This window comes from Tenebrio molitor, chromosome 2 (genome assembly GCF_963966145.1).
Source record: "Tenebrio molitor chromosome 2, icTenMoli1.1, whole genome shotgun sequence".
NCBI lineage: Eukaryota > Metazoa > Arthropoda > Insecta > Coleoptera > Tenebrionidae > Tenebrio > Tenebrio molitor.
The window spans coordinates 19,163,664-19,190,330 of NC_091047.1; the positions used below are offsets into that span (position 1 = coordinate 19,163,664).

The following is a 26,667-nucleotide window of genomic DNA, read 5'->3' on the forward strand; positions in this document are numbered from 1 at the left end:
TCATTACTTCGCCAGTACTTTGGCTTGCGTCAGGAGAACCTGTCAGTTCATGAAGGGGACTCACCTGGAATAAATAAAATGAAGTCGGTCACAATGATCAATATTGGACAACAGTCTTTACAGAATACCAAACCAAAAAACGAGATTATCGGATAAAATGGATCGAAATTCTTGAAAGAAATAAAATCTGAGCATTTTCTATTTACATGGTCTTCTGATTCAGTTGGTAGTAACTAAAATATGAGATATTGTGATGATGGGGCGAGGATTTGCAAGCTTTGCAGCATATTGTATGATGCTGCGATTGCTCGTGCATTCTACAACATGATCCTCAGTAGTCTAGTCAATCTACGACGAGATTTGCATCAATTCTACTAGAAGAAAAAATATATGGTGCTACAAATCGGTTTATTAGATCCTATTGTATATTTTCGCTGGAAATACTCGGGCGATGGTATAAAAATTGTTAAAGTCCTTAAAATACGTTTTTCGATTATAAAACTAAAGCAGGGGCGACAAAATTGTAGCTGTCATAATTTAGAAGTGAGAGATGTTCAAAAGCGCGTCGCGAAATATTCCAATTTTGCCTGACTGACAAAAATTAGAAATATTTTTTTTAAGTGTTGAAAATCGAAAATGATTAGAAGTTACTTCTAAATGGCGTTAAAAATTTCTTTTTAGTACCCTAGATACGACGTACATAAAAAAAAGGATAAATCAGTTGTTACGTTATTGAACATTGAAATGCTTCCTAGTGTGTAGTATTCGTCGTAAAATTACGAGTATGATGCTGTTTCTAAATTATTGATTTTTTTGTCCTTTAAACGATAGTGTAATGGTTTGTGTACTCGCTAACGCTCGTGGTGAAATATGCCTACTTGTTCAGTAAAGGATCACTTTTGGATACTTGTTACGTAAGTGACCATTCTGTCATCTAACTGACCAACAACGCGTGTGATGGTCATCTTCTATAATATATCGTTGTAATAGATCTGTTTTACCAAAAATGCTTCTTCAATTTTTGTACGTCATCGCGAGAGAGAGAGAAAGAGAGAGAGAGAATTTTGAAGTGAAATTGTTAAAAAATTATTTAAAGTTGAAATAGTCATTCGTTATCAAGTCACACGTACAGTGTGACATCCTGTGTGTGAAAATCGAGAGGGTCCTGAGGCCAAATAAGGTAAAATAGGCCAGTTTCTGTAACACTTTTTCACAATGGCATTAAAAAAGTATTCAAGTTTCATTTGAAACGAAACTGAGTTTGGAGCCAACAAGAAGCCAAATACAAAAGTACAGCCTCTCAGTTGCTGTTCTATTGTCTAATTACTAAAAGAGCTCACTCCTTGTTATTCTCTCGGGCACTTAGCTAGATAAAATCAATAAAGGAAAGTTGGCGGAGTGTGGCGCAAAGTGTTTGCATTGACGTAGAAAGTGGGAGTGGTTATAAATATTTAAAAATGGTCAAATAGGTGTGATTGACACACAGGGTTTCACTGTGTCCTGCCGACATCATCTACCGCTGACAACGCAGATAATAAGATGTTAGTGATGATGAAAAGGGTTTCCATCGACGTCATCTTACCAGCGAATTGAAGTTTGGTATTGGTGGGATTCGGAGAAACAGTTTCAGAAAAACCGTTTTGATTCATGGCGAAGTTGGGGTCTGAACAGATGGGACCAAGCAATAATAATTGTAACAAACGCACTAGTAGAACCAGAAGTTGTGCATAATCCTCCCACAGTTTGACAGTTGTGCCGTCCACATTTACTTTTAGTAAAGTGCTTCTTGTAATTTCTGTTAAGAAATGGAGAGCGGCAAGTGAAACTGACGTGAGTCGTCTTGTTTGGCGTCAAATTGGAATTTGAAGTTTAATCTTGCCATGCGAATATTTCCAGTGTAGTCGCACTTTTCCTTTTTAAGATTTTCCCAAGAAAGAATTAGTCGGTGAAGTGTGGAGGCGGTTATTTCATCTGGGAGCAATCGGCGAAGCGGAATCAGCAATCGGAATAAAAAGGAGGGCTCGACATTCATATGCAAAATCAATATTTTTCAGTTGTGGAGAATAATAAAGGCTATAAGCAGTGCGAAGTGCTGCCAAACCATGATAAAACCTGACAGTTCCCTTGCCAATCACGGCGGCGTATTCAATCTCCGGTAACTAGATTTTGCGAGCTGCAACCCCTGTCGGTCCACCCTGTGCTCTTTAGGATTTATGAAAAATTAAAGAGGTGAAACCATTAAAGTCAACTTGAAATTCATACATGGAAATTGAATATGATTTACAATAAACGAGATTATATTTTCGTGTTTCGCATTGTACGAATGTGTGCGGTGTTTCAACGTATGGAGGATCGGGTTGCGATGAGATATGGTCCAGTTGATTTACCTTACACGGAGTATTTCTGGTCGGGGCCAGAACCGGAATACATTTAAATAAATAATGATCACATGTGTGTGCAAAGCGACGACTTATCAGACACGCTGTCTCAATACATGCTCATAAAAAATCCACTCAAAATAAATATCACAGATCACTTCAAGTCCAACTGCAAAAATGTATGTACTTTTTTCTATAAATTTCAACTTTGAAAACACTATTTTCTGTGTTTTTGTGCTAACGTGAATTTTGATCTTAAAATCTGACTCTCCTTTATAAAGTTTTAATTTCCCAGTGGACATAATCTTCCACAGCAAAGCACTAATTGACTTCTGTATAAATAATTTAAGTAAACTTACCACAAAAGGCCAACTTTCTAACTGGAAGTTACGTTAAGTATTATTTATTGTAACAAAAGCTCAACGTGTCGCGGGAATAAGTGCTACTCAAGGATATTCGCGTAAGTTTATTTCGATAACAAGTGAAATAAAAAAAAATACAAAAGTTACTCTTTGTGCTATTTGATTAAAGGTAAAATATTTCAGATATTGAGTATTTTAGTTTTTGTCAAGTTATTTCCAGTTCTTACGTGGCAGAAAAAAAGAAGGTCCTAGTTAAAGATTCTGTAGGCAGCTACCAAACATTTTAACATAAATTATTTAAAACCCCATTCACAAAGTTAAATTTTGTGGATCTGTAACTGTTGTAATTTATGCATCACTTAATCCATTTAACGAACTGTCATAAATTTCAAAGGTCTGATAAAAGGGATGCTAATAAATACAAATACAGTGGCTGAGTGGGTTTTAATCAATTTTACGACTGAAATGAAAGAAGCATTCTCTCTTGGAGAAAATTGGAAGATCATTGGTAGTTTTGTGTGATGTATGACCATAATATAAACTAGGCAAAAATGAACAGGGAATTCTACAATTTTTCTTGGAAAGCAAATTAATTGCCTCAATCCTCCCACGTATTCTTAAACACTATCGATTGATTATTGATTGAGAACATCTTAATGAAACGTAAAGAAGAAAAAAACACTCGAATAAAGCCACAAGCAAGAATAAAAATACTTAATAAATATGGATCGGAAGGAAGAAGGTAAAAGAGAATGGAAATTAAGGTAAGGTAGATCTTGAAATGAAGAAGACATTATTGACGCAAGATTCTCTTTTATTTTGATTCACCTACTTTGAAATAATTTATAGGTGAATTCGGAAGCAATGTTGCCAGATATTTTTTACGTAAATTAGACACACATTTCTTGGAAATGCTGCAAATGACACAGTGAATAATTAGTTGCAAATCCGATTATAACATATTATTGTAAATTGTCCCACTAGCATATAAAGAACGAATCGTGAAAAGATTTTCCAATAATCAAAATAAATGAGGTCAAAAATGTAACTTTTAGAAAGTAGATGCGATGGAGTTTTTTCTCTTTTTTTCGTGATCTAACATTAGTTAACAGAGTACCGTTGAATTGTTTGGCGAATTTTGGGACAGCTGTAGTATTTTGTGCTGCATTAATTTTTAAAAGTAAGCTCCACACACTAAATTTAGAACAGGTTGCTGTATATACCTATTATAAATTCTGCGGTTTCTAATTTGATACCCGAAAAATTTAAACGACAGTCTATCATCTATCAAATATTAAAATGACGTTTACTTTAACGGCCGTCGTTAAGAGCAAGCAGCGGCCGCAAAATTGGAATTCGCGGTTTGTTTTAGGAACGCGAAATGCTCGTTTCAAATATTTTAAATTAAAAACGTTTACGTATACAAAATGTGTTGTAGTCGTATGACAAAACCAGGATTTTTGAAAAAATCCCAAATGTTATCATTCAAAAAGACTGTGACACATGTACATTAAAGTTTTACCAACAAAATTTGAAATCATTCTTTCATCAAACTGGAAAAATGTCTTATCAAACAGTTCCCCTACATTTACAATAACATTTAAAAAAAAATTAGATCCCGTGTTTTAACCACTTCGATATTCAAATCATTAATCCGGTACGTTTAATACGAATTGTTTTATTTCATTTTTAATGAACGTGCATTTAATAATAATAAATCGTCTTTGTTATTGCCAGTTCTGTACTTCTATTCAGACGTAATCCAACATGAGAACCACCACCAGCACATTATTATATGTACATACAACAATTTATAGATATTAATCTAGTTTGATCCCTTTCAGGGGCTATGAAAATGAAGGTGCTATCTAACTAGAGCGGTCGAGTGCAAATCTGGCAGTATTGATGGCTTTGCCGATCACAGTTCGAATGCAATATGACGGTGTCACGACCAGATGACGGTCGAAGCTATAGGGGACGGATAACCGCGAGAACTCTTTGTCTGTGCTTAAAATATTTGTAAAACCGTCGCTTAAAAATCCATTTTCCACTACAACAACCGGAAGCTCCGACAACCCGAAATTAACTGTTACGTGAACATCTTAACCGGAGCTTTTAGGCGATTGTCTAAAGCTCAAACATTTCACTAAATTCGGATGCGTCTCTGTTGTCTCGTCCTTGACACCCGGTGGCGAAACAATTTCAGATATCATCAGTTGAAATTACGCCGTCTTTCTTGCGATTTGTTTGAAAGCTCGCTTTATGCGTCAAATATTTGCGAGGCGTAAGGTGAAGTGGGCAAATTCGTAAAAGATGCAAATCGTCGGTGAAATCCGTTAATTAGACAAATAATAAAGCGCCCCTCGGTTTGTTTAGGCAGGGTGGCCAATTACCGAAAGCCAAATAAAAAACCGAATGAAATTACGTAACAATGGAGTACCAGAGGGCGTCGCTCCTCTACGAGCGCCACATTTGTATGACAAAAGCTCTAATCGCGTTAACTGATACTGCACGACGAAAGCTCTCGGTTGACTCAGTCAGTTTTCGATGTTTCAAGACAACCTGACCTGCGGTTTGTTTGAAACACGATACGGCGTTCGCCTTCAAACCTTTTAAAGACGATTCAGGAAATTTTTCATAATTGAGGCGACACGAAGCGGATTTGGTGGCCAGATTTTTATCTTAAACGTCTTAAACGCCCCAACAGGACCGTAATCGAAATGACAGTGCAGAAGTAACCACAAAAAAAATTGGATGGAAGCATAAATCCGCCACAATGTGTTTCAATCTAAAGCGACGCTTTCATCATAAAATTTGGATGTTTGATAAATGTGTTTTATAAACATTTAATAAATGCTGCCGTGTTTCGGGAAATTGAAGTGTCATTTATCAAAATTATACCTCCGATATTTCGGGCAAATGCGGCAAGTGTTGTACGCAGCAATGTGATATCAATTACGGAGGTTTTCATAATAATAATAATAATTCACGTTAATTGTTTTGGAATAAGCGTGACATTTCCGCGTGTCGTTCTTCTAAATTGTTATACATAAATTTGTCGATAACAATGATAATTGTTGACACCAATTTGTCATTTTATAGATACAGCCTAACATAAATTGCTAATTAAAATTGCACTTGACGCAACAATAAAACCATAAATCGATAAACAAAGAGTGGGGAATGTCGAAAAAAAATTGCAACGATTACAAATTAAATTTAATTTTCAATTTTAGGCAAAGCACACTTCTGAAATTGCTTGTAAATTAGTTTCCTAAACTTTCGTCAAAGACTGAGACGTGTTGTGGAATTGTGAATATTATGAGAAATTGTTTAAGTTTCCTGTTGCGTTTCATGTTATTGAGTAAATGAAACTGTTCATGACTTTCAGCAATTTTAAAAATATCTTGATTTAAAAAATAATTGTGGTGAACTTCCCTTTTTGCAATTGTCATAAATTACTGGTCTGTATAATGACATACAAAAGGGAAATAATTTGTAATATAGTTGCACGCAAGTCTGGTACTCCTATACACTACTTTTAAAACCATTCACACATCTATTTATTCTTGTCCTTAAAATGTATGACTAAAAATATAAAAATATAATTAGGTATGCAAATTTTTTAATTTGTTTTAATTTTGTATTTTGTAAAATTTGATTCACCACATTATCGTTAAACGAAGTTAATTTTTTATTCCAATATATGTAACTCCATAAAATTTGAATATACATACTTACATGTACATATTCCTGTAAACGTTAGATTAATTTTAGATAAGTAAATTCGTAATTATATGTATAAATAAGTGTCTATGCATATTTCACTTCTTGTCTCGCTAATTTTAATAATCATTCATAAAGGTAAATTACCGTGTAATTGACGGTAACTGAGCATCTTCAAAAAAGCGTAAACGTTCGCAAAATTACAGTGATTTTAACCAAAACATTTTACTAAAATAAATTAGCTTTAATTTTGTTAAAATGAGAAATATGTGCTTCTCCAGTAAATGTGAAATTACATGAAGTTCTGTTAATGAGAAGTGTTGGCGTTTATTTTTAAATAATAAACCGTTGTTTATCTGGATTAATTTGTCCACATTATTTTGTAGGTAGTCACATTTTAAAACGAAATCTCAAATTGTGCGATGGAATTTTTTGGAAACATTTTTTGTGGGAATATTTCTGCGTTGATAGTATTTTAACCTAACAAATTTTTTAACGTGTTTTTTGCTATTTTTACTGAGAAAAACATTTTCTTTTGCCATTTTTGCATGAAACGGACTATTTAAAAGGAACTCAATGGATACAACATTTTTCTACGTTGAAAGTAACGACATTTATAAAAAATTCAAATCATGCGGTGAAATTTTTGTGGAAAGGTTTTAATGGTGATGTTCGCAATTTTCACGGAAAATAATAATTATTTCGCTTTTTTCACTTGAAATATAATTTTTAGAAAAATCTTAAGGCTTCCAAAATATGTATGTATTTCTACGTTGATATTAATTTAAAAATCATATTTTAAAATACAATTTTGAAACCGGATTCTTTCAGTTTTTGTGGGAAATAAAATTTGCCTTTGCCATTTCTACGTGAAATAGAATTTTAAAAGGTAACCTAAAGATTTCAATAGTTATTTACGTTGATAGTAATCACAATCACGATTTATTTTTGTGGGGAAACAAATTTTATTTTGTCATTTTCACATGAAATATACCTACTATTCAAAAGGACCCTAACGTGTCCCCAAATATTTTTAAGTTTATATCAATGATGTTTTAAAAGGAAATTTTTAATTCGTAGGATGTATTTTTTTGGAAGCGTTTTAAACGAGACTTGCAATTTTTACGGGAAATAACATTTTCCTTTGCTCCTTTTGCCAGAAATAGAATTTTTTAAAGAGATCTAACGGGTCCAAAATATTTTCCACGTTTACTGTAATCACATGTTAAGAGGAAATTATCAAATAACACAGTGAAATTTTGAAATGTAATGAAATTTTCTTTTATGTACTATTTATTACGTGAAATACAATATTTTTTCGGGGAACTAAATCGTAACATGGAATTTGTTTGAGAGTGTTTTTCACGTCGTAAGAAATTTTTGGAATGTTATTAAAAGAAGCCAGATGTGCCTAAATATTTCTATGTTACAAAATGTTGAAATTACAACATTATAGAAATAACTAAGAATTCGGCAACTTTTTTCTACACATTTTGCATTTAAAAGCATGTTAATGACAGTTAACGGAATTGCATGCAAACAGTTTTGAAAGAGCGGCAGCCAAATTTTTTGCAATTTTATGGAATGCGTTAATTTACTTTCCGTGCTGCAATCAATCAGAATTAAAACAGTTTCCATTGGCATTATTTATTCCTAATTAACAGTCTCTCGCGTTATCGAGGGGAGTTTAGTTGGTTATGATTGAATCCATGCAAGTTGATTCAAATTAATGGAAATGTAGTTAACAATTTAAACCGATATTTCGTAAAAAGCGAGAACATTTTGATTACACAGAGACTCGTCGTGCAAAAACCAAATTCTGTAATTGATAAATCGATGTCACCTCAACATTTCAATAAACATAGACCGCATATGGCGTAATAAATTCAATAAATGCGTATTTTGTAATTCCGGTCCGCACCCCTAAAACCAACCAGCGAAACTAACTATATTGTCAGACCACCTGTCCCACTGACAGTTACTAAAAGTGACACTCCCTTTTAACATTGCCCCCTACCTTTTCCTCCCAACCCTTATTTATTATTTCGCATTCGAAGATCGTTTTTAACCGTGTCGTCCCAAATTCGTGCGCGTTTACAACAAGCTGCAATAAATTTATAATAATTATTAAACCGTGAAAATCCTTGCAACATACTAAAGTGTAATAAGCTTTTTGAGTTGATAATGTTGCTAACAAGTTTATGACAGTCGTATCTTCTGTTAGAATTACAATGTAACTAGCCCTAATCAATTCCTTTGATGGTAAACGGATTCAACGTTACCAAAGGCATTACCGCATTGTTAACAGGTTGTTCATACATGCTAACCTTTGACGTAATGCTTTCAATTCTGCAGGTACACCACAATAGAAGGCAAAAATTGCTTACATCATACATCTGCAATTCTAGCAACCGTATTTGATTATGTTGTAGAAGGCTTTTTGTGTTATCGATTTAGAATTAAATATAACCAACTAAATTCGTTTAATCTTGGTCTCGTTAGAAGTTTTTTAAACTTCTCTTAAAAACTTTTCTGAGAAGTAATCAAAAAATTGATGAGAGATATAATCATAAACTTTTGGCGGTTTCCGTTCATGCATAAAATAATTATGTTCTAAAAAATTATTTCACCGGGGTATGCGATTTGTGTGTTTGTTTGCCTCACACATAATTTTTTGTATATAAGTTGTCATAAGATAATTGATCAACAAACAAATTAATAAGTTAAAAAATCAAATTTATAGTATTGCTTAATGTTTCATTGTGTAAACGTTCATGTATTTGTAAAAATTAGTGTTCATGCAGAATTATTTTTTCGCATTTGTTTTAACAAAACCCGATAGGCAGACAATATAAAAAAACAAAACATATTAAGCTTCCCCAGTCTCTGTTTTGTTTCATGCTCTAAAAGCTTTTCCCAACTTTGGGGTAAATAATTGTTAATATTTAAACACTGAAATAAAATGTTGGATAAAACTTTATTGTGTGAACGATGTTTTCAAAACAACAGAATAAATTATACAGTTTTTTTTCTGTTGTAACCAATTTAATGGTGGCCGTGGATGGTGAATGTCTTAGTACATTTTAAAACATAAAATAACAGTTGCATTTCCATTTAATATTATCAGTTTATTATTCTTTATGGATATTTATTTTGAAATAAATTGAAATCAAAATTGAATCTGACTGTTACATATAATAAGTGCATTTGCAGTTTTATTATTTTTCGAATACCTACCCGCCAAATGTACAAAAATGTATTCCTTTTCTAATTTCTGATAACATTTATTATCACAAAAAGGGAATTTGAAATTTTGTTGTTTTCTTTGTAACAAATGTTAATTTAATTCTTATACAATATTTTTTTATTTCATATGGTATTAATTTTTGATTAGGTAAGTCAAGCTTAGCAAAGTACATAGAAAAGATTTTTATTTGGTATGTGTTGGCGTGGGTTATATCAATCCCTTTCTAATGTTGCACTGCACAAGTCCCCCGCTCTTTTACATATAGAACAGCTTTATAAGCAACTAGCATAAAGTATTTTCATCTTTCCATTTCAAGAAGTACTTTATCAAAATGAAAAGGTTCTTGTTTAAAATTCTTATTGTTAGATTTGCAAATTGTCCATCGTTTTCTCTGCACCACACGCTACTATACATTTTGTACTATTCTATCGTGTGTTTTTTAAAATTCACCTCAAAGTATGCGTTGAAGAGTCGATTGTAAACGCACCATGGATTACAGATCACGAATCAGCTGTTTAAAGCTAACCTCAGTTTTTACGTTGTTTGTGGTTTTATTTTGCAGACTGACGAGTGGTGCGTTCATAATCGACTCTTCAACGCCAACTTTGAGGTGAAATTTAAAAAACACCCCATACTATTGGTTAACCAAATGAACAATTTCACAATAAAAAAGTGGTTATTTTTCTATTTATCTAAATCTAATCTATTACAACACTGTGTAGAAAAAATACAATAATTTGGGTATTTTTGTTTCCATACAAACCAAAATTCTGTTGTCGTGCACGTAATTATTTCATAATAGCTTAAGGGTGTCTAAAAATAGTAAAAAATTGAGTTCGTGTATTTAACCAATTTCTACTAACAATATTCGTATTTTTTCTTTATTGGGTTTACTTTTACTTTACCTGCCCAATATCTGTAACTTACGTTAGAATCTAGCTAATGAGAAAATGTTCTGTGTGGTTATACATATTTTACAATTTATTGTTTCAATTGAAGAAATTCAGAATGAGAACAGGAATGAGATGATATACGAGTGTGACAAAATATTTATGATGAAACTCCATCCTCGCGAAACCCCTCGACAAGTGCAAGAACAAATTTATAGCGACGATTCAATGTTTTCCAATAGAAAGTTGTAAATTGTTTACTTGTTATTCTGATATTCTGTATATATCCACCACCCTTAGATGCAAGATACTGTACTTAGGACTCTGTCTCTACTTAGTCTTCGTACTTCTAAAGGCTGTATGACACGATGCTAAATTTTGTAGAAAATTTGTTAGAAAATGAGAGAGGACCAATGAACGATCAGGATCTGACAAAAACAGACTATGATCCTGATCGAGGGTCTCTCTCATTTTCTAACAAATTTTCTACAAAATTTAGCATCGTGTCAAACAAGCTTTACTGATAAGATAACGTGATGTTATGTATCTTGTGTCACTCCTGGATAAATGAGCTATCCAACAGTAAAAGTTCTGTCAAAATCAGTTCTCGTTTAAAACTACAGAAGAGTACCTACTAACAAACGAAGAAATATACACTTACACCCAAACATAAAACAAGAGTGAAATGGTCAGATGTGGAACATTGACAGAACAAGTAAAATGCAAAACTTCTATCAGAAATGAAATTTTAATGCAAACCAAAAAATTTGCCACCAAGAGTAACAGATCTATTTGTTGTTACCGATGACGAAGAGTGAGTAAAAACAAGGTTCTTATAAGTGTTTCGTAGTAAGTTGTGAAATTTACCACGTACAATGCATAGCGTAACTACACCATCCTAAAGGTTAATTGATCAATTGGTTGCCCAAAAATAAAACGCGTTAAGTAAAAGTAAAAAAAAAATCTAATGAATATAATCAAGATCAAATCGCCCCACAATAAATTTCCTCTGTTGACGAAATGACAAAATCAAGAAATAGCACTAAAACAAATGTAATGTTTTCAAAGAAAAAATGTTCAATTTATATATTTGTATACAGTATATCCACTGATTGAGTTACAAAGCAGGAAACATTTTTTTTGTAATTTTTCAGAAAAAGTCACTCCTTATAAAGTGATCTGCTTGTTTTCAGGCTCCTAAAGCAGTTTTCATTTTTGGGATGGCTGTTACAATTCTTTTTTTATTCACATTTATTTCGAAAATTTGAACTACACATTAAAACGATGTAAGTGTTGATAAACTTCTTCTTATAATGTTAACTCTACAAGAGAGAACATACTTAATTCAATATTATGGGACTGACGATCTTTCCTATCGTGAGGTGATCAATAAATGTAACGAAAAATATCCAGAAACAACAATTTCTCATATGGTCGTCCGAAAATTGGTTTGTAAACAAACAAAAAACTGTTTCTACAAAATTTAGTTTCAAGCCAAATATGACATTCAAATTCAAACATTTTTTGTCAATCATACCTTTTTGTAACTTAATCCGTGGACATATTGTATAATAATTATAATTAATTATTAATACATACAAACATTTAAATATAAATATTGCAAAATGTTTGCAATATTGCGGTCTAGTCATTCTTTAATCCTCAACAGCTTTCTCAGATTCTGGAGGCCTTCCAGTGGTTTTTCCTTTATTTGTTCTTCCACCCTGAACAAATCTGTTGATTACATTTTTAATATGGGCCAAGAAGTTTCTTGATTTAGAAAATTGACATATTTTGTTGGGTATTCGTGTTTGTCGGCCAATACCGAATAACTCCACTGATCATTGTCGAATATTACATTTTATTAATAAAACATTTCAAGGAATAAACCATTTTTATTGTTGCTAAAATAAGGAAGCATTCATATTTAGGTGTAGACAGAATGTTTACAGTATTTAATGTCCTGGATGAGATAATCTTGAAAAACTTCTGTAGCTGCCTAACTTATAACACCTTAATTAACACTTTGAAAAGTGATAATGATAAACAATGAAAACTGTAAAGTGAAAACCGTGAGCTGTCAAATGTGAAATTTCCAAATCCAAAAGAGGCAGCAAATTTGTACGTATACCGTAAATCGCAGCCAACTACGATGAAATAATACATTTACTCGTATACTAATTGCGTCTAGTTTTTGAACAGTATTTTTCAAACGATGACCAACAGTCATCGTTTGAAAAATACTACCAACGTAACAGGAGTGTAGCAAGTCGGCGGAACTGCCCTTTCATCAGTTATATTTGTCGGCTGTTAGCATGATTGTGCGTGCATCTTACGAAAATCCAATTCAATCAGGAGAAAATAGGCAGAAGATCTACAGCCTGGACCGCCTCCACGAACTTGGAAAGCTATCGGGTTTTCACAGATTGTTGTTCGTGTGTATGTTGCCAACGGAGACAAGCCATCTATAGTTTATGAGTGCGGAGGGAGCTTCCGTCGGTGCCTTATTGTGATCGTAAGTTAAAACAGCGCCACCCCCATCAGTACAGTTGTGTTTGATCTGACGTCACTGGTCGTGAATTACACGCTCTGTTAGTGAACGGTCGGTTTATTAACAGACACGTCATTTCTCATGTTTTATTAAAGGCGACACATAAGTCACTCGACCGCGGTTTATCAGCTCCGATGTGTGAAGTTTATGTCCTCAGCATTCATTACGCCACTTTTAATAACGCACAAAAAGAAGGAAGCTCGCCGAGCCGAGAGTTTCATCCAGTTACCTAAATATGACAGATAGTGCGATACCTAAAGTTAGGTTGAACTCAAATAGGCTAAGTTAGCGGCGGCTTTAGCAAAACGACCGTTGCGCATCCCTCAATGCATCTGCAAAATTGAATAGAGTACCAACTACGAGTACATCACTCTGTAATGATCGTGTCTGTTTGCAGTAACCGCATCACGGCCCGACCTAGACTAGACAATGTGCCGTTTAACACGTTCAAACTTAACTTAGGAACAAAACTTTTCCAAAAAGTGCACGTCACAACCAGTTGAAATGTGCTTTTCTAAACTTAATGTTCTACATACTTGCTTACATTACGACTACATTTGCATAAGGAATTTCCGACAACTAGACCGCTGCAACGATTATTTTCCAGCATTTTTCTACAAAATGGTTTGTTTTACGTTTTGTTCTTGTGGAACTCGAGACACGTTAAATTTGTGTCATAGTCTTCTATTAAGTTTGTTCTTGATATAATGCACCTGCCGTTTCAAATGTCTTTTATGACATAAATTCGCCACAAATAAAAAATATTCTAGATGTACATTTTAAGCATTTTAAATGGTTATAGTATTGAATGAAATTTGTTTTTTGTCCTATATTTCTTTTGGTTTTCAACAAAGTCTTAGTTTTCCCGGTGTATTGTGAAGTTGACATTTTTGACATTTATTGACCATCAGAATTGTTTTTATATATAGTCGTTTTCAACGACATCCGTGCTGTCAGTGTCATTTTAATATATTGTAGCAGACTGTATACACAAATTCATAACCAGTATTTAGAGTATAAGCACATTTTAGTTAAAAAAATTTCAAACAAGAAATTGAGGTTATGGTAAAAAAAAAATATATTTCGTGAAACATCAAAAACAAACAAGGACTCATGGTGTAAAACATGGTTACCTCGGAATTCGAATGGGACTACATATTTTCTTTGATTTGTCGGAAATGATAGATAATAATTTGAATTTGTCAATTTGTTGCGGAAAGGTAAATTGCCAAATTAAGAAACTCAAAACTACTAAACTGAAACAGCAAGTGATATCAACATGTAACAATGGAAAAATGTCCGTTGATAGCACGAGAGTGATAATGTCGCATACAAAATGTATTCTACAAACAGCTTCAATTAATAATTGTAAAGTAAAATTTGCCAACTTAACCTTACTTACCCATACGAAAGACGGAACACTGAACTTGAACTAAAGTCCATTCAAAAATCAAAAAACCACCAACGCGTCTAGTGTAAAATTTGGTGAGACTTGTAATTTTGAGGTTAAATGTTTATTAAGTGTCTTGTTTTTCTGGGCATGTTTAAGTAAAAATAATAAGAACCAATAAATAAATGAAAAGTGCTGCTAATAAAAACAATATGAACGAAATTCAAAGCAATTTAATTTTATTTTGAATCAAATAAATGTCACAATTTATAGTAACCAAAATAGTATGAAAAAATATCTACCTAGGGTATTTTAAATTTTACCAACCTAAAGCAACAGGTGGTGGTTTTTTGATTCTTGAATGGACTTTAGTCAGCGCTCAGCGATGGCGTGATATCAACATTGCCAACTCAATGCAACGAAACATATTCAAATAGTTTTCACATTCGCGATGTTCTTGGATAAGGGTTGACCACGAATTGTTTTCTCACGTTGGAAAAACTGACTGAACGATTTTTTCTGCCACAATATCCGAAGATGTTGTCCTGTTTCCCAATTTATTTTAATGTCTGTCATAAAAAAAATCAAAATTCCAAAAACCAGTTTCTTGCAACAGTAACTATCAATTAAACCGAGCTAATTTCAATTTAGAAAATACACCTGATTTTAAACTAGCAACAAAGTTTATGTTTCTGTCACGAATCTTAACCTCAAGTTGGAAATAACATAACCTAATTTTAGAAATCCACATTTACGCTAACGAAACTGAAATTTACACAGACGAAACTGTCAGATCTCCATGACTAACCTTTATCTAATAACATCATATCTGGGATCATTATTATTTGTCCACTCCCTAGTGTAAATTTTACAAAGTTGAGTGGTGTAAGTTGTGTTGTGAAGACAAATATGTCAACGTTCCAAACATTAAATAGCGCAAATGAGAGTACAAACGGGAAATTGAAAGAATTTTTATATAAAACGTAACGTAAATTAGAGCATGTAAAGATAAATGCAATATCTCTGAAACATTCAAAACTTGGTTGAAAGTCCCAGTAAACAAAGATCAAAGTTGCCAACCATACATATAAAGCAGAAAGTACTATGTAAAAGGTAACTCTGCCAATCTTACTTTTTATCTAATGGACGGATAGTAATGAACTCGAGTTTAGATATTTTATTTTAATATCTATATAAAAGTAGAAATTAATAGAAAAATGCATAATATTACAATATGCTCTTTGAATGAATGTCTTGTTCTTTTAAAAACTCAATTTTGAAAAAATAAGATCACATTGACAATAATTTCCAGTTTGTAATTTTAAGCCCTAAGTAAGTAAAAAAATATCATTTTAATTCTGTTTGTAGAAAAAAATAGTTTAATACATTTTTACACATGTTCCCATTCACAGTTTCTTCAAAAGTTAAGAGTTTCTTTGCACATATTAATCTTGCCATTGATAGCTTCTAGCTTGCCATGTTATTTCTTGTTAAATACGAGTATGTGATTTTCTGATCAGCTTTAACGAAGTTGTCAACACAACAAAAAACGTAACTACTTTTGTCAAGAATTTCTAACATGCTCTTTTAGGTATTGCTTCCGATTAGTTCTTTCACCATAACAGAAGTGCTCTTACACCTTAAACATCTAGTTTGTTAACTCAGTTAATTTATCGCTCTGACGGTGCCAACGTTAGTGGAACACCTGTCTTCGCTTCCTTACTATGAAATGTTATGGGTATTTTTGTAGATGTTGGCGACTGAAAAGTTTCCATTTTTTTTGTTTATGTGAAAAATTGGTAAATAAACAATTTCTCAGGTAAAAGTACTCTATACACACGAACTTGATATTTTTTTGCTAAAATAGAAAACTCTTAAAAGTGTTTTTAGAATTTAGAAAATATTTTTCGATGGAATACGCTGAAATACCGTTCCTCAAAATAACGTCAAACAAATAATATAAACATCCTGTTAGCATGAATTTGACACAGCTTCGATTTTCCCTAATTATTTTTGTTGTGAGTCATTCCGCTACTTACTACATATGTCTTACTATAATAATTTTTTTCTTCAAGATGAAAAAAGATATGAAGTTTGTTTTAAGAAGGCTTTTGTAACCAAAATTATAAAATATTTTTACTTAAGTGAGAAAATACTAATAAGGCAATTAGTTACCACTGCCAATTATTTTTTATGTCTTCATTATTATAAAAACTGAATCCACCAGAGTAACACAACAATATTGATACTAATTGATGTGTTAAATTAATTTGTTTGTTTCCTTCGAACATTTTATCCAATTAGATTGCTGCCATATTTGAATTTCACGGAATGAAAGCAAATGAAAGCAGTAATTACGGCACTAGTGGGATTACTGTGAAAGTACAGTTGCGGAATTAAAATTTCGGGCACTATTTTTCTGTCACTTCAACAAAATCTGTGTAAAGCACCTTCTACTGTCATCATGACTGACATTAAATCATCTTTGATATGTTGCCTACCCGTTATTATGCCACAAATGACAATTTTTGAATGCGAAAAAGACAAAAACACGACAAGAGTAAAAAATAAGGTTATTAACGTAAAGGTTGTTTTAGAGTTTATATCATGACATTGACAATAGTGCCCGAAATTTTAATTCCGCAACTGTACATACATATTAAATAATCCATTTTCGAAATCATAAATTTATTTCTTGTACCACTATTAAAAAAAGTTGGTTTTTAACCCACAAAATAAGTCTAAAATGGATATTTTCTCTATAATGTGAAATAAAGTAGTTTATTTTACAATTTGGGGAACTTTATTTCACACTTTAACACACTTGGATTTGGACAGACAACACAAAATAAATTTTTGGTAAAATATTTGGCAGTGCTTCATTAACACTTTCACCATCGTATACAAAGCCGTTTCATTACATGTGGGTGTAAACTTCCCACATGTAAAAAAACAGTATTTTACACATATACATATTGCAGAAATAACTAAGTTTTCATTTTTTTTGCTTTACCAAAATATTTTGCGCGCATATTGCATCTGAAATGCAGTTGTTATAAGAATGTTTTCAAATTTGCTAATTAATAATAATTGATCTTTTTAAAACTTTTACAAATTAATTTACAATTTAAGAATAGGTAAAGACAAAATTCACCTATTTGTAATTAAATGTATCAATGATTAAAGGCAAACGGCTTTTCACAGAAGCCTTTTTACTGTCTATCTCAAACAGGTAGTAGCAAGACTGTAGAAGGTACTATTCAGCTGGACTAAAAAACTGACCTCCAGTTGGTAACTGACTAATTTACCTTGAACGTAAGTACAGTGGAACCTTTAATTATGGACACCTATCTAATGCGATCACTTTGTTTTATAGAGATATTTTTTTAATCTTGTAATTACGCCTTCCTAGACCGATACATTAAAAATATACTTATAAACATTTTATACATTTTTAAATTGGATCGAGCAAATCCGTAGTATTTTATGACTGCACATTTAATCTTCGACTGAAACGAATGTTAATTTTGTTTATTATTTTAATTTCGTTGAATTTTAACGAAAAAACCCTGCATTTAATTAACTTTAAACGTTTATATTGAAATGTAAAATTTAATTGTTAATTAAGTTTCCGCCATGTGCAGAACACGCTTTCCAAAGTTCGTAAATAATTTAGGTCTAATAAAGTTACTTCATTAAAAATCCTTTATCAACCCAGATGTGGCTATTTTTCATACAATCTTTTTGGGGCGTTAATTCCAGCAAGATTTTAATACCAACAAAAGTTATTTATCAGTTATGAAAAAGCCCCGCGAGGTTTGCATTTAAAGATAAATTAGCAGAGCTCCGTCGCAAAAGTAAACTGCATCCACTCTCAAAAGAGATAATATGGCGTAATTAAAACAGGGCGCATTGCTATTCAGTCCTAACTAAAATTTCAACGTTATCTGTACCTGCAGATTCGCTGTAATCTGGGCAACGCATCCTCTAAACTCTGAAGAGTTATAGTGCAGTCGAGGGCTTTCCTAGTGAAAACTCGGAAATTGTCTCGAGACATGTAAAGCGTTTTGAGCGTGCATTTGCACGAAGCTAACGCTCTAGAAAATTGCTTCCGTTCGTCAAGAACTTGCGGTCATTCCTAGCACTAGGAGTGTCGATAGGTCGATTCCACTTTTTCCTAGACAGGTTTTCACTTTTATAATTCGACGATGTAGATAGGAAAGCTAGAGCAGGTCGTTACGTCCATTACCTCCGCATCAAGAGCACCCCATCATTAACGAAATTGTATTTTTTAAATAACTATATTAAGGTGAGTTTCTGATATTCGGGTCAATAAAAAAGGACGACGAGCTTGCGGGTGCTTTTTACTACGTCTTGTTAGTACAGCTGCCTTTAATGACTTCATGAAGGTCCCGACAAAAAACTAGTCCCATATTATCTCACGATTGGTCGGGGAATTTCAGAGGTAAAATGCACGACACGCTTTCAATGCACCATTCCTAATAATCATGGAAATTTGACTCCAGCACTCGGTGCCTAGATTAACCATTACACCAAAAGCGTTCAGAAAAACCACTAAAATTGCTTCGGGTGTATAATCTGCTCTATTTGGGAGAATTGTAGGTACAATTTAAGTTTCAATATCAGAAGTATTTACTTTAGCAATCCATTGATTTTCTATGTTATTCTCCGCATTAAATTTCAACGGTGGCCCTTTGTGCATTTTTTGCTAGTAATATTTCTTCGAGCTTTGACTATGTAATGTGATGTCGAATTCATTTTCGTCTTGTTTTATATTATCTTTTCCTTTCCATATTCAACTGTAGTTTCACATTCTGCTCTTAGACGACACTCTCACTCCTCAGGGAATTGTGTTAACAATTTGTATTGGAAAATTACATTTTTGGACTTTAGTTAGCTTTTGTATCATACCTAGGGAAGATTTAGCAAAATCATATAGAATTTCTTTTGTAGAGTACATTTTTTTTTACAAATCGTATTGTAGTTATTAGAGTTTAGAGATGAGAGATGTTCAAAAACGCGCCGCGAAATGTTCCAGTTTTGTATGATTTACAAACAAATTCGTGAATTTGCGTCGATTTTATAATAGTTAAAATTTAAAAATCTAAATGTTCTCCAAAAAGGTTTAGTTTTTATTATTTAAAATTGTAAATGGTTCTGGTTATTTTTAGAAAGAACACATAGGACCAATTAGGATTTTTTTTTTCATTTTTGTATCGATTAGTTAGAATATATGATGATAATTTTATGAACTGGGATTTTATTTCAAACTTTTTATTGTTATCCTCTTCCCTTTTGATAACTTTGTACATATTCTTCAATAACCTTCAATATTTTTGGACCCTCATTTTTTAAGCTAGACCCCGGCAGTTTAAATTTAATAACATGTTCCAGTGAATCGGTGCAAGAAGGGCGAAAGCGTGCGTTAGCAGTTCTGTCCATTCGGAAGGAAAATGTAAGTATTATAATGGTATATCCAACAATATTACGAACATAAAATAAGGTCCGAATCGTGTAGTTGGGCGCTAACCCACCATTAGAGCACGTTGACAAAAGGGCGCGCGTGTCGCATGAATGGCCGAGGTAGAGGGTGAGATTACAGGCTGCGACCGGATGAATCAGCAGATGTATTTGGTGGCTTCCATATCACGACACCTTCCTCCTCGACAGCTTCGATTCAAATATCCCATGATTTTAAATTTAATAACGGCCTCCGCGGGCGAACCTTATCAGCCCCTCGTGCATCGCCTGAGCCCCCAAAATTATTTACTCGGAAAGAACAGTGGCTGAAATTACCCAGTGTCATGCATGTGTCGTCGAAGTTGTGACGATCAAACGCGATAAACAAGAAAAGGAAGAATTGCTTCCATGCATAATTCAAGTCGACTTCATTGGTTGTACTATACCTTGTTAACACTGCGTCCTTCCATACTTAACAAGCTAAATTGATGTTAAAATGTCGTGTGGATAAGTGACAGACTATGATATATGCTCTTATCACGTTAGATTGTTACTCGTGCACGGCGATAACACTCTAAGCTCGATAATTATTATAATCGCAATGTTATCGCGATTTTCGATCGCCCACCCCAATCATCTCCATTGTTGCCAGAAATCAAAGTCCTATAGTGGAACCCAAATTTATCGAATTAAGACCATTTCATTGGCTTTGTTGATTTTCCACAATTCCGCAACTAGCAACAAAAGATCCCGCTGCGTTTCGACACGGGATAAAAAACTATAATTCATAATGGGCAATATGTTGCACCTTATTTTTACGGAGCGGGGCTTATAATTTCGCTGGTTTATTGTGGAGACACGTGCAGGGGTGTGTCTGAGGGGAAGTTTTATGACAGCTGTCGTAATCTCCCTTCCTGCAGACGCATTCTTCAAAAAACTGAGATAGGTGCAGTGAAAAGTAACTACTGACGGACAAACAGATGATGCAACTTGCACAATTTCATGCTCCATAGATGACGAATGATGCAGTGTTGGAAATCTACAGGGGAAGTGGTCACGGGAGACTAGTAAGACTGTTTAATTAGACGGATAACATAAATGTATTTTATTCGTGGAGATATTCTGGTAGCACTGGTGCAAATTGGTTTTGCAGATTGAGTTCAACATTTCCAAAGGTCCTGCAATGTCTGTTTTAGTGTTTTGTGTACGTGCCGGACCAAGATTGGAATCAGTAGCCGACCACGAGTGCGACACATTAATTTTACAGGAAAGTTGGAACATGCCTTTAATAAATGATTTTTCATTTTTCTAGATATTTGATAAGGTCTGTCCGTAGCACGTTCGTGTGGCTATCGATGTCGTTTTTTCACAAATCCAATTTAAATATTTTCTGATCATTGTTTCATAAATTATGTAAAGCATATTACAATTAGATTAATAATTTGGAATACAAGGTTTTACTATGCGCCAAAAGTTTGGAATAATGAAAATATTTTCTTTCCAGTTCAATTTTTCAAAAAAATCGGACAGATTAACTTCGTTTCTTTTAAAAGAATAGTAGATTATATCATTAAGAGTAGAAGTGAGTCTTTTTGTGCTAAGCCCAGAAATTGAACACCGAGATGAAGTCGAGGTCGACAACTGGGCAAAGCACAAAAAGATTTTCTACTCTGAATGATAAATACATACTACGAGTATATTATCTTCAAGCGGGTTACAAAAAAAAATCGGACATAAACTTTTTTTTTGCTGTCATTAAGGCACCAGTAATTCCTATTTCTCTTGTTCCAATATTATTAGTACTTGAGGGTTCTGTCACCCATGCACCTGGACTACTCGTGTAACACCACAGTGGCACCAGTTAAATATTGAATAATAATCTCGTTGTTTCGCTTTTTAGATGCTTTTTTTTAATAGGAATAATTTAATTATGTATTTCGTGTAATTATTGATAAATAAATCGTAAAAAATGCTTCAAATGACCTTACATTTGGCTCGGTCGAGCTGCCTATGGACATTTCAACTCCTAGGATTTAAGGTGTTTCAAGTCTGGTTACAAAAAAAAAGCCACTTCTTCATTTTTTGTCATTTTATCAAATTTTGATTTCTGTCCATGGATGTGAACTGAATTTTGATATTTAAATGTTTTCAAATTAAATTCTGTTGTCACCTTTAAAAATGGTCGATACCCCAGGAACTGTCAGTCTAAAGGTCATATATGTATGTGGGCATACATCAGAATTTGGTAATATATCCAAATCTGCAAAAACTGGGGGAGTGCCATTTGGGCGTCATAGTGTGGGACGCAATATGATTGAAAAAATGTTTCTTTTAAAAAATAAAATTGACCTTTCCGAAAAGCGCAACGGAAAAAAAATCCATTATTCCAAACTCTTGCACTCACAGTAAACACTTCCACATCTAAAGCTTATCAAAGTGTGAGAAACTGATTTCAGTGAAGCAAAAATCTTATTATATTTTCACCCCTATAAAATATTCCATCATTTTCTGTTCAAACTGCTGATCGAATATGTGCAATAAAAGCGTATCAGGCATTGAAACAAAATTTCTATTTTGTAGAATGTTGTTTTTGTTTGTGTCGATACTTCTTTTTTTATTCAATGAATGATGAAATAATATGTTGGTTCATCTACGCAGCTAATATTTTATTAACCACAGCAGAATAATCTCATCCATTTCAATAAACATGAAACCTGTCAATAACTAAAATTTTAATATAAACATTTTTATAACAACGGTTTACACAAGTTGAATCAGTTTTAACATAGTATAACCACACCGGAATACAAAATATGCTTTCATTCCCAGCAAAAGCACAAAATCACACAAGTACAAATTTACACGATCATAAGACCATTTTAATTCGGTTGTCTCTTCCCAATACAGAGTAGGAAAAGAACTTAAAATTAGAGCTGACATTTCTTTCTTTCAATAAGCTTCTAAAGTAAAGGGAAAGATGCACCACTCATACAATACCATTATTTAATAATATAATTAATAACTATCCGATCAAAATTCATATACACTTACACTACAATGTAAATTTACCTCTAGCTAAAATTTACTCTTCCATTTTTACTGTGTTGTAATGCATTTCTCCAGAAACACTTTATTCTCTTTGATGTAGTGAACATCTTTCGCATTCTCAAGTTGCCACTGCTGTAGTATAAAGGATATCTAAAAGTTTATGATTTTCTGACAACTCTTCTTCTAAGTTACTTTTATTTACAAATGTTAGAACGTCATCGCAGCACATATCATTTCTGACAAATCTGGATTTCCACCGACATGGACACAGCACGGAGTGTGTCCCAAATCTCGCTTAATTCGGCTGTGTAAACGTACCGTTGTCACGGTAGCGCTGTAAACATTACGTTCTAGATGCGCGTCATGGGGACTCGTGTTCAATTCAATGACGTATTTTCCCATCTCGTATCGTAATATGAAACGTTACGATACTTACATCGTAAATAACTATTATGACTTATGAGTGACTATTATTTTCATACCCCTATTCGTTATTTTACGACAGTTTGTTCATAACAACTCTGATGACACTTATGGTTGGATTATGCAAATTAACCCATAAGATTTCAAATTTTTTGTTGTTCACAGCCGCTCTCGATCAGAACTTTCTTGAACTGGACTGTATAAAATTATCACTACAAGCAAAATTGCACAACTTGAACAAAACAAAATGAACATTCACACATTATACACTTGTCTCTCGTGAACCTTATTGTGATACAACTTAATAAACGTTACCATGTTTTATTAATTTATTCTCCTTGAAGCTTGCAAACCGTACAAATTCCGTTGGATGTTAGAAAAATTTAAATCAAGTTTACCGGCAACAAGAAAAAGAGTTGCGGGGGCGGAGGGAATTGGCTGATTTAATATTCAACGGGGTTATCTGCCTAGAAAATAGCTGTCTCTCCTCGTCAATAATTCAGCATGTACGGTGTGTGGGTCGTCTAACCAACTGGACGAATCTTATATTCCTATCAATTTTTTATTTATAAACAGATCTGATAAGGTCGTAAAGAGTGAGGATCGTATATGCCAGGTTTGAGCTGACTTTGGTGTGAATGAAATTTGTACGAAACTCCTTGGGCTAAATTACACCCACATCGTAGAGCAGGTGTGACAATGTCACTAGTTTGTATTCGTTTTGTTTGAAAATATCCCGTTTAGAATTTTGCACGAAAATTTAATTAGTCATTTGTATTTAGTTGACAAAGTTGATTGTCAAGGTTTTAAATTAAAAAGAAGATAAATAAAAAATCATGCCCAAATATTTAATTGAACTATTGATTAAATTTGACGAATGAATTATCTTCATTCTTCATTCCGGTTCAATTTGAACTAATTTGAACGATGTTCCGCAAACTGACGCTTTATTGTAGGATATAGAGCTTATACACATTTCAAAATTAAACGAGAAATCAATATTTACGTATCGGTATGGAGTAACGTCTCACATAATTAATTGTTGCATGCAGGTGATTTTTCATGCTTAAATCCTCCTAACAACCTTAGAATTAATACACATGCGGATAAGATCTTCTGTAAATAAAAGTTAATTATTTCCTGTTTACAGAGCTGAATCGAGTGAACTCTTGGGATAGTGGTTTTTGGGTCCGGTCGGGCGGTCAAGCCATTTCGTTTAGGAGGTGATGGTAAAAATCAAAGAGAAAAAATGTTGGCAAGGAGCTGGAACCGCTGCGGGATACTAGTCGGTGGTGAAGGATCTGCGAAGCGACGATCTAAAATGCATTACAATCGGGAAAATCTTTAAGGATACCTTTTTAAAGACCCAGTCCCATTAAGACACCGTCGTCGGTGTCACGCCGAGTAGTAGTTTGGTTCATTCAGAGCTTCACAAGTCACTCACTGGTGGTAATGCACCTGTCAGACGCACTCGTGGTGTGTCAGTCAAAATGTCATGGAACGGCGTTCGTTAGTGTCTTGAGCACAACGTGGATCGCGAGCAAGTCTGCTTCGTGGGTGGTGCATGCACGCAAGACAAGCGTCTGCTATCAACTGAATAAATCCGCGAGTTCTCCTGCTGGAAGCGAGCTTGAAAGCGCACCTCGTCGGCCGGCGCAGATGGATGTGAACTAGCCGACGAACGTAGTGCTATATGGAGGTTCGGACAGATTTTGCGCCCTTCATTGAGGAGAGCCGTGGGCACGAGGCCTAGAGTTATTATATTATATGGAGTTGTTTGTACGACTAGGCGAGCTGAATTTATGCTGATTAAAACGGAGAAAACCTAATAGAAACGGGGGATTTACTCGTGACACCTACAGGATAAGCAAGAACATCACCGCCGAAAGCTTTTTCCGGATAATGCTCCTGGTGGTTCCACTTAGCGAAAGGGATCCCAACAGTCGAATACGACGCTGGAATTACAATCTTCAGCACTAACTAAAGGAATTTATGCCAAAACAAGACATTTATATAAGGTTTTGATGACCCGAAATTTTTACTTAGTAAAAGGAAAAGTGTTATTCCAGATTGTAATTTCATATATCACAGTTAAATAATGATAAATACAAAGGTTTTATCGTAAGTAGAAAAAATGAAATATGTACATATGTCTAAAATTGATATCACCTGTTCAAATTGAAAAATAAAGCAATCTTATTTATCTTCGAAGATCAGTTTCATATTATTAGAACTTAATAAAAAGCTACTAGTTTCAGAAAGCACAGATTATTTTATTAAACGAGACTTCCAATACTTCAGAGTTTTTAGAATCGTATTATTCGACTACTCAAGCAAGAAAAGCAATGTATTTCGGTATGTTTATTTGTATGTTAATGTAACTCTGCAGCCTTAAATATTGAATGGATTTTGACAGGACTTCACTCCTAGATAGCTCACTTATTTAGGGGTGACACAAGATAATAACATTTAAGCTACCTTATCAGTAGAAGGTACATAAACTAAGTATAGACAGAGAAATAATTTTCTGAAGTGGTCTAATCCTGAATGTCTCCAAAGTTACAGATAAACAATTTATGAACAAAATGAACTGTTTATTTGTAAACAGTAAATCATGACTCATGAGTATTGATCTGTTCTTGCACTTGTGGAAGTGTTTCATGAGCTATTTTGACATTAGCAAAATTCTAACCTAATTTGAAAGTACTGACCGAAAAATGTCTTACGGATTCTTATGGAAAAAAGAGAAAAATAAAGAAATGATCTCATTCCCTACATTTTATTTAATTTAAGTTTCTACTAACTATTTAATAAAGTGTCGAAGAAACATCGAGAAACACAATGTCAGAGCTACTTTTAACGTTAGTGAAAATTTTACTAAACAATAAATTAAAACAAAACTGAGTTCTGCAAGTTCTAATTTTGTCCCCTGTCGTAGATTTTTCGGCACATAATATTTACTACTTTGCCTAAACTTTTTTTATGTCGAGATTAAAAACTGACTAATAAATTCCAACGTAAACAAGTCTTGCATGTGTAAAATTGAATTTATTTTAAATGCAAATTAACATTTTTATTATTCGTCAAACAACACGATTTTTTGCATGCTAACTATGATAAGCAAAATTACGTATAATGTTTTGTCATATCAGCAAAATACTTAATCATTTT

The 26,667-nt window shown here is 33.5% G+C and overlaps 1 protein-coding gene across 2 annotated transcripts in view; it reads right to left on the reverse strand.

The window, feature by feature from the left end:
• pxb overlaps window positions 1–25,149 on the reverse strand; it is a 173,087-nt gene extending 147,938 nt beyond the window's left edge. For both annotated transcript variants that reach the window (XM_069037454.1, XM_069037452.1), the window contains exon 1: window positions 24,851–25,149. The gene's annotated coding sequence lies outside the window, so the exon portion shown is untranslated. The remainder of the gene's footprint in view (window positions 1–24,850) is intronic.
• Window positions 25,150–26,667: the final 1,518 nt, after the last annotated feature.